Source organism: Lotus japonicus, chromosome 1 (assembly GCF_012489685.1).
Source record: "Lotus japonicus ecotype B-129 chromosome 1, LjGifu_v1.2".
NCBI classification, from domain to species: domain Eukaryota; kingdom Viridiplantae; phylum Streptophyta; class Magnoliopsida; order Fabales; family Fabaceae; genus Lotus; species Lotus japonicus.
Window position 1 is genome coordinate 415,342 of NC_080041.1, and position 8,121 is coordinate 423,462.

Below are 8,121 nucleotides of genomic sequence, written 5' to 3' on the forward strand. Positions count from 1 at the left end.
TAAGTAGGATTGGTGTTAATGATGATAAATAATAAAATTAACAACATCATGTTTATTTGTCATCTACATATTTTCCAGTGTTAGTCATGTTAAGTGATCGTCATAAGGTGGTCAACACTATGTAAGAGTGCTGGGCCGCGAGTTTCAAGGCCCAACCAACCCAATTAACTTAGGAATTAGGGTTTAGAATTTTTCCTGTACAATCCCTATAAAAGGGATTTTTCACTTCAATGTAATGGACTTTTATCATTGATCTAAAAACGGCTTCACCTTCATCTACTAGGGTTTGGGGCCTATACCCGTTCGGAATGTTCATTCCAAAACTTACATTTTTTTTATCTTTTAATACTTAAATTATCTTTTAATAAATATAACAAAAAGAATACAAAAATTTACGCGATAAAAAATATGAAGATCCCCCGTGCATCGCACGGGTCAAAGGACTAGTTTACAAAAAAAGGAAGGTGTGAGATTAATAGAGGGGGTGTTAAAAGTTAAAACTAATACCCTGTTAAATAATATATAATTTGTCCAAAGCTTAAGAGAGCTCGGACATATGGGTTGGGAGGGAAGGTCATGAGATCAGTCCCCCCATATGAGTGTAATTTATGTTTCTGATGTAAAAAATAACTTTATAAAATCACAATTTTAAAATATATGTTCTCAAGTGGTAAGAGACTAAGAGCTGATAACATGTGGGTTTGAAAGGGAAAGTTGCATGGATCAATTCTTGAAGAGTGTATTATCTTTCCGATGTACTAAAAACATTATAGGATTCATATATTTAGTGTCATTTAATATAAATATTCCAATATCATATATTTTTTCTATTATAAATATATATATATATATATTCCTCGAAATATTTTTTTTCTAATTATGTCATTTCAATATATCATACTTTTACTTTTGTAATTCTAAAATTTTGATTACAACTACTAATTAATATTTTTTCAAACTACTTAATACATTAATTTAGGGTAAATTTATTTTTCGATGTAGAAAAAAAATTTAGAGTAAATTTTAAAAATTGTATAATTTTTTAAAAAACCAATACATTAACTAACCCCACTATATATTAGTTTAATAAATGCAATTATCTTAAAACCGAGTGCCACCACAAGGCACGAAGAAACACTGGCACGAGCACCACCAAGAGAAAAGGTAACCAATTAGAATTGGAGATAATAAAGCATACGAAAAAGAAAATTAAGTAAACAATCTACAAAAAAACTATAGATATGTCGTGTCTTATTGTGGAGAAATCACTTGTGCCATATAGGATTTTCCCTTAAGAAAGAGTAACCTTATAAATAGAGAAAGAGTATATAATATCACATTGCTAATATTTCAAAATATAAAATGTAAACTATTGGTAATTGTAAAAGAAAAGAGTGGTAAAAAATTAGTGAAATATGCGTGAGACTAATTTAGTGTCAATCATCTTTGAAAAATTAGTGAGATGACATGACATTATAAATTTTTATCTTCCGATGTATAAAAAAAAAGACATTATAAATTTTTAAGTAATTAATTTAGTGACTATTTTTTTAACAAAAATAATTTAGCACAACGTGCGACATTTTATGACAACTTAAAGCTTAATCGCATTTTTATTTTAAAAAAAAATGCGACACATTTGTATAAAATGTTTGTTATTAATCTATGAGATATTTATAATTTAACTTCTTTCAAGTCATATAGGTTGTGTCTGCTTATGCCTAGCGGATTGATGCTGGGTTTCCAAATCAGCGGCGGGAAGTATGTTTGGAAATGTACATCACTTTAAAAGGTGTGATTCTTCTTGTGGCAGATTGATTGTGATGCTCCAAGAAATTTTAAGCGATTTCAGTGTTATCTTAGTTTTTTTAGATAAGACATTATATATTGAATAAAATGAACTACAATGAGTACTTCAACCCAATACAATTAAGATACTAAATACAAAGTAGCAAATAACAGAAAAAACAATAAAAAGAAATAAGATAACAGCAAGACCAGTGTTGGCTTTTAGTCTTGCTGGTTTTCTAGTGTTATCTTAGTATTGCAGTAGGTTTCCTGAGGTGCGATTCAGGCAGGGAAGAGTACTTAGATCATATTTTCCAATTGTGCGCAATGTAGGTTCAGGCATAGGTTCATTTTGCTGCATTGCTACCTACAACTCCAACTCGGGCAATTCTTCATATTTGATGTTTTACTCAAATGCAACAACAACATAATATGTTAGCTATTCCTATTTTATGGTGGATTTGAAAGTGGAGAATAATAGAATTTTTTGAAAACACAATGAAATTTTAATTTTGCACCATATTTTAATTTTAGTCCAGGAGTGGCGGAACTAGTGCTCTATGCGGCCAAGAATTGTTGTGGCTACGAATATTGGTGATTAGTGTTGAATCAGTGTGTATACATGTTGATGGTAGTTGGATTCAGAACAACAATAGAATGGGAGCGAGTGGGGCACTTCAGTGCCATGATGGCAAATAGATTTCTAGCTTTTCTGGAAGCTTTGGCGAGGGAGATGCATTCCAAGCATAGTTGATTCCTGCTAGTATTAGCCTCACTCTAGATTTGGGTATAGATACCGTGATATTGTTTGTGCGTCTGACTGCAAGGACCTGATGGATGTTTTGTTAAGCACAACGAATATTCAAAGTTACTAGTTGTGTGAATCGATAGCTTTAACATGTACTTTAGACTTGTTGAGAAGAAAAACAAATCTGAGACAATATCCTATAAGTTAGAAATAATCTAATGTGTATGTGTGATGTAGTACCTTAATTAATAACCCACATGTGAGGATAAGAGGATTTGAAAAAACAAAAGCAGCAGTGGAGACAAACATACCAATGGAAGAATTGGTATAAGGCTTTTTAGATGAAGAAATAGTTGTTTTTGAGTTTACAACAAAGTGGGTAAATACTAGTACTAATGTTGAGTTAGATTGAAGTCAGGATAACCTACTAATTGTGATGAAGATTGAAAAGTGGAATCTCCATTATATTGAGGCAGATTCGTCACTTGATGACGGAAGAAGATGCAAAATTTCGGTTCTTGTTCTATTTGACACGATCAAGACTGTGAGAGCATATTTTCCCTTACGAGAAGCCTAAACGACATAGGCAACAAATTGGGAACTTGAAACCAAATGAGGATTCTGAATTGCATAAGCAATAAGGTTTTCAATAGCAATTGAAAACTTCTAAGAACTTTGAAAATTGTTTTTCCAGATTTTTCTTAACTAAAGCCTTAGGAAATGGTACCTTGCAAGTTATTTTCTTAGGATAAGAATCCTTACGCTCTTTGTTTTTCATAGCTTCCTCAATTTTTATTCCCTCATTTTCTTTCTCAACCACTTTCTCGGTTTCATCACTTCTTTTCAATTGACTCCTCAATTTCATTTAAAGTTTTTCCACTCCTAAGAGTGACAACATAACAATTTTCAGCTTTAGAGTCCTTAGGATTAATGAGAGTGTCATTAAGGAACGTACCTGGGAACCTTTCAGTCATGACGTTGGGAATTTGGCCAACTTGAGTCTCCAAATTCTTTACGGAGGCCTCATGATTTTTCAACTGGTCCTAGTATCATTTGAGCTGCTCCTTGTTTCATTCATGAAACTCTGGTTGGTAAGTGTCAAATCAATCACAATCTCCTCAAAGCTCTTCTTACCATTCCCCTGATTTAGAAGTGGTGGAGACATTTGAACCTGTAGGTATTGCCTCTGATTAGGAAATTGCTTTGAACCACCAACATCTCCTGAATTTTTTTGGTCCCTCCATGAGAAATTAGGATGATTTTTCCAATCTGGATTGTAAGTGTTGGAGTAGGGATTATTATGATAACTCCCCATGGTCTTCACCTCTTCATCAAATTCAGCATCCTCAGCACTCGTTTGTCCACATTCGAGCCTCTTCACTATGACGTCTACCTTCTGTGCAAGCTTTTTGTTGGATTCAAGAACTCCATCAAGAGAATCAACCTCATAAACTCCCTTCCAGTTTTGCTTGTCATTGTTTGAATTTGCAGCTCTAGCAGCCAATTTGTTTATAATGTCAAGTGTCGGTTGGGTTGCTAGAGCATAAAAGGCTCCATTTGCATCTGTGTCTAGCTTGTCTCTGGTGTAGTCATTAAGAGCTGCATAGAACTTCTCCACTTGGTCAGCAGAGGAGATGTTGTGGCCTAGGCATTTCATTAGGAGTCTTTTGAACCTCTCCCATGTCTCATAGAGATTCTTAGAGTCCAGCTGGATGATGGAGTTGATCTCTTGCTTCAACTTCCTTATGCGGTTGTAAGGAAAGAACTTAGATGTGCATGTCTCAGTTAAATCATCCCAAGAAGTAATGCTCCCCCATGGTTGTGTTTTCAACCATTCTCCAGCAACACCCCTGAGAGAAAAAGGAAATAACATTAACCTGATAGTGTCCAGGTTGACATTCCTTATTAGTGTGGAGCAGTGCCTAGTAAAGCGCTCCAAGTGTCCTTGAACATCCTCATTTGCACTCTCACCAAACTAGTGTTGACTGACCAAAGTAATGAAGTGTGGTGGGATTTTGAAGTCTGGAGGAGCATCCTGAGGTACAACAATGCTCCCCTCAAAGTTGCAGTCCACACGAGGTGCAATGATGTCCCTCAAGGACCTTTGAGCCTCCTACTCTTCTTGAAGTTTTCTATTTCTTTCAGTTTGGGCAGCAATTTCAGCAGTAATCTCAGCACGAAGCCTTGCTTCCATCTCAGCTGGTATCTCTTCGGCGGCCATGTTAATAGCCTGAGTGCATCTCCTCTGTTGTGCAAGTCTATGATGGAAAGTACGGTCAATCTCTAGATCAAATAGTAATGACTTAGGATCAACTAAACCTCACATAAACTAACAAACAGTTAATAACACCTATTCACTCTCCAAAGATTCAAGCAAGCAAGTAACAAATATTCCAAACAAAAACAATCCAAAAATGTTTGATAAAACTCAACTATCACCGGCAACGACGCCAAAAACTTGATAGTCAATCCGCAAGTGTACGGATTGCGCAAAGTAATAGAAAGATATTGAACCACCTAGATAGTTGTTTATCAAATTGTTCAAGGAATTTAGTGTTTAGAATTGTAAAGGAAAAAGCAATATAAGTTGAAGTTTGTTGTGTGTAAAAACACTTGTAAACAAAAACTAGAATTATAATTCGGAGAAAGAAGTACCCTGGGTAAAGCTCCACTTAGATCAATTATGTTTCTCAAATTCAAGTCCTTATATGAAGTTTAGAATCTTTTTCCATGATGTTATTATCTCTACCTCTACCTGTTAATACATTAATCAAGTAAATCATTCAATTTCATTTGTCAAACCTAATGCCTTAGTTCCTAATCAATTCAATTGTAGAATGAAGTTTATAAGTTCATACCAACACAATAAGTTTCTACCATTATACCTAAGTGATAACAAACAAATCAATCTAATCCTAGGTCCCTTAATCCTTACCTGAGGGTCCCTTAACAAACAAATCAATCTAATCCTAGGTCCTGTTGTTCATTCGTGCCTAAATGTCGAACTCTGAAGTTTCGAAAGCTTTTTCCGGTTTTGATTAGTGTTAGTAGTTTTTATTTTTTCTTAGTGGATAATCAATGATACTTTGCTTAAGGTTTGAAACGAGTCGAGCTGAGGAAAGAGGTTTTGGAGCAAGCTGTGAAGTTTCACGACGGAGGAGGACGCCCCAGAGAACTTGTTGAGTTTGAGAACTTGACTTTGGATCGAATTGCGATGTCGAGCTTGGATGGAGAAATAAAATGTTAGGGTAACTCATATAGAAGTGTCTTTGAGCCATGCCTGTTTTAGTTGCACTGCTTATGTTTGAGATAAATGTGTTTAGCTTGATGGTTTTGGAATGAAATGTTAGCATGTTTTGTTATGTTGTATACTTGTTTATGTTGATTGTTTCTGAGGCTTTTGCCAAATGTTTTATGATGCTTCGGCCATTGTTAAACATAGAGGCGTACGCCTTTGTTTTTTGGGGCTTAGGCCATTATTCATTTCTGAATGATTTACTTGATGGGTTAGTTGCATAATTGAATTGATTTATGTTTGTTGATAATATGAATAACATTTGGTTACTCTGGCTTGATTATTGGATTTGAAATTGTTGATTGAGTGACTATCGAGGTTAATGAGATGTTTTGACTTGCATAAAGTGACAATGAGGTGGTTTTGTCCCACGTGATTGTCCCGTCTTTCAAGACGTTATAAAGTGGCAATGAGGAGGTTTTGTTCCACGCGATTGTCCCGTCTTTTGAGACGCTAAAGTGGCGATGATGTGGGTTTGTCCCACCTGATTGTCCCGTCTTTCGAGAAGTTATAAAGTGGCGATGAGGTGAGTTTGTCCCACGTGATTGTCCCGTCTTTTGAGATGTTAAAGGGGCGATGAGGTGAGTTTGTTCCACGGGATTGTCTCATCTTTCGAGATGTTATAAAGTAGCGATGAGGTGGGTTTGTCCCACATGATTGTCCTGTCTTTTGAGACGCTAAAGTGGCGATGAGGTGGGTTTGTCCCACGGGATTGTCCTGCCTTTTCGAGACGTTATAAAGTGGCGATGAGGTGGGTTTGTCCCACGTGATTGTCCCGTCTTTGAGACGCTAAAGTGGAGATGCGATGGGTTTGTCGCACGAGATTGTCCCGTATTTCGAAACGTTATAAAGTGGAAATGATGTGGTTTTGTCCCACGCGATTGTCCCGTCTTTTAAGACGCCAAAGTGACAATGAGGTGGTTTTGTCCTACATGATTGTCCCGTTTTGCGAGACGTTATTGATTGACCAATATTGTTGGTTTTATTGTCATCTGATTTGATTCTATATTGTTGAGGTTATTGTCATCTGATTTGATTCTATATTGTTGAGATTATTGTCATCTGATTTGATTCTATATTGTTGAGGTTGTTGATATCTTATTTAAATCTATGTTGTTAAGTTGTTGATATCTGAGATAATCTATGTTGTTAAGTTGTTGATAACTGATTTAAATCCATATCGTTGATTTTGTTGATATATGATTTGATTTCATGTTGTTGGATATATGTTGTCATCTATCTTGAATTAAGTTGCTAGGTTATGTGCCATGTTATGCACTTAAATTTGAATATCATGATTTTCTCTTTTATGCGAGGTAGTTGTATGGAGTTAACCCTTTCTGTTTTGCTACTTGTTGTTTGGGCGCTTAACGCTATTAGGCGATGAGGTGGGTTTTGTCCCACGGGATTGTCCCGTCTTACGAGGCATTATAAAGTGACAATGAGGTGGTTTTGTCCCACACGATTGTCCCGTCTTTTGAGACGCCAAAGTGACAATGAGGTGGTTTTGTCCCACGTGATTGTCTCGTCTTGCGAGACGTTATTGATTGACCCATACTGTTGGTTTTATTGTCATCTGATTTGATTCTATATTGTTGAGGTTATTGTCATCTGATTTGATTCTATATTGTTGAGGTTATTGTCATCAGATTTGATTCTATATTGTTGAGATTGTTGATATCTGATTTAAATCTGTGTTATTAAGTTGTTGATATTTGAGTTAATCTATTTTGTTAAGTTGTAGATAACTGATTTAAATCCATGTCTAGGGGTGGCAATATGGGCTAGCCTGCCCTGCTGCCGCTTTGGGGCGGGTTGGGCTGGAAAATGTAGCCCAACAACCCGTTGAACCCGCCCCATTCTGGCCCGCAGTTTAACGGGCTGAGAGTAGGTTGGGGCGGGCTAGCCCGCGGGTTCCATCCCTTTTTTTCTAAAAAAATTACTAGGAGTGGTTTGGGCTACCAATTAATTATTTTGTTGGGTTCTATTTCACTCTTTTTGGCTTCTGCTTACACAAATATATATTTGGTACCATATGTATACTCCTATGTGATGCTTTAATGTCATGTAATTGAGATTTTCTTTGTTTCTCTACCCAGATTTTTGTCCTTGCCTCAATATAAACTTCTATGCAAATCACCCACTGGTACTCGGCCAAGTGTACTATTAGAGGATTAGATAGTCCAATTTTTTTAAAGCTTGTCCTACCCTTGTTTGTGATACTAACATGTTTTATTTGAAAAGGACAAGAGTGAGTTTGCATGTTTCTTTAGTTTAGTAAAAGATTGAG